The sequence below is a fragment of the Neomonachus schauinslandi genome, chromosome 9 (assembly GCF_002201575.2).
Source record: "Neomonachus schauinslandi chromosome 9, ASM220157v2, whole genome shotgun sequence".
Classification (NCBI taxonomy): domain Eukaryota; kingdom Metazoa; phylum Chordata; class Mammalia; order Carnivora; family Phocidae; genus Neomonachus; species Neomonachus schauinslandi.
The window spans coordinates 61742758-61744533 of record NC_058411.1 but is presented as its reverse complement, the minus strand read 5'-3'; positions in this window follow the sequence as shown (position 1 = coordinate 61744533).

The window sequence follows — 1776 nt, the reverse complement described above, 5'->3', positions numbered from 1 at the left end:
CTCTCCTCCACAGGAAGCAGAGACCACCAGAGACCACGGTCACTGAGGACCCACAAGTCCCAAGTCCAATCCCTGGGTGCTACTCCGTTACCTCATCACCTCAGACGAGCCACCTCACTGTTGTGAGAACATGTCGTGTGGAGAGAAGAGCTGCGTCACAGCAGCTGCAAAGAAGAAACCTGTGAGAGCCCCTAGTGCAGGCCTGGCCTACTGGTATTCTCAGAGGCCCCAGAGTCATTTTACCAATTGTTCTTTGTCCAGACTTTTTAACCTCTGACCCTGGCCTTGCAAATGTAAAGGAGACAGGCCTTAGTAAATGCAGCCTCTCGAAGGACCTAACCTATCAACACGGAGAAACAGCAACATATTAAAAAATTCACATTCGGATGGGAGTCGAGTGGGTCTGAGAGTAGATTGGTTCTTGAATCTAAACCAGCATCTATGACCCAACAGAGCTCAACTCTAACCAGCTTCGTTTTGAGAAAAAAACTATTTCTCTCTACTCTGTTTGGACAAGTCTCTCACCACCTCGCTGACCAGTAGTATTTTTTTTCATGTCATTCAAAGGATTCAAGACTGAAGCTAGGTCAATCTTGTATCCTTTGTACTTAAAATAACTTGACCAAGAACATCCTTTGGGCTAGTCCTTAATCAAATATAAAAGTACCTGACATGTCCAAATTCCTCTTTTATACAAACTGCTGACCCAGCATGGCATTTCCCATCATTGCTTTCTAAAACACAGGAAATTTCGGGACTGAATGGCCAAAAGAAATTAGGATGACCTAGCCTCGAAAAAAACCTGAGCTATTTAAAGAAGAAAAACAGAATCACGTCTCAATGGATAATTCATGATTCGGACAGCCCAGCATTTAACTGATATTAACTACTCTACTAAAGATCTATTTAATGCACTTAGGTAAGACTTTTTATTTCCATGAAATTGGATCTTTGGTTCAAAATTGAATCTCCTGCCGAGCACTCTGCACTATAATAGGTGACGTAACACTGAGGTGGGCCCTTAACATTTCATTGCCAGGAACATAAAGGAAATTGATCAGATTATTTGCCAAATAATGTTTCTTCATAGGGGCTAAGTCCTCTCCTAAGTGGGCTGTCAAAAGAGAGAAGCAAAAAGCAGACACTATTAGTTTTATTTTCCAGGTTCGATCTTCTAGGGCTCAGATTCAACCATGAGAAAAATCAGTGCATTAAAAACTGATCTGGTATTTAGTTTATTGGTTTACAGGACCTTTGTCTGAAAGGAATAAGCAAGGCCCAAGAGGTCGGATCTTTTGGCAAGTCAAAATAATGACTCAAGTGAAAGATACAAGACATACTATTGGAATGACATGATATTCCTTCAGAATCTTGTCACTAGCGTCCTCATGACATTAGTAACCATGGAAAAAACTTCATTACAATTTTATGGGATATGAAATTCCTAGAGAACAATGTTCTTTCCTTCTCTCATCCTGAAGTTTTTCAAAATTGTTCCAAAGGAGGAATGTACTCTGTCTTATCTGAAGCTATTCTCATGTTCCTCCTACAGTCCCAAGCTACTGAAGGGCAGAATTTTTCTTTGTTCAGTTTTCAAATTCATGGTGGTCAAAGACCTATTCCAACAGGGAAACAGATATGGAATGACATTAGGACCAAAGCTTTCTAACACTCTTAGCCTCAATCTGTAAGTCAATGAGAGAAAGAGGTGTGTAAAAACTTTTAGCGAGCCTTTTTTGCCAAGGATGGAGGAAATGAATCAAGCCACGAAAACAC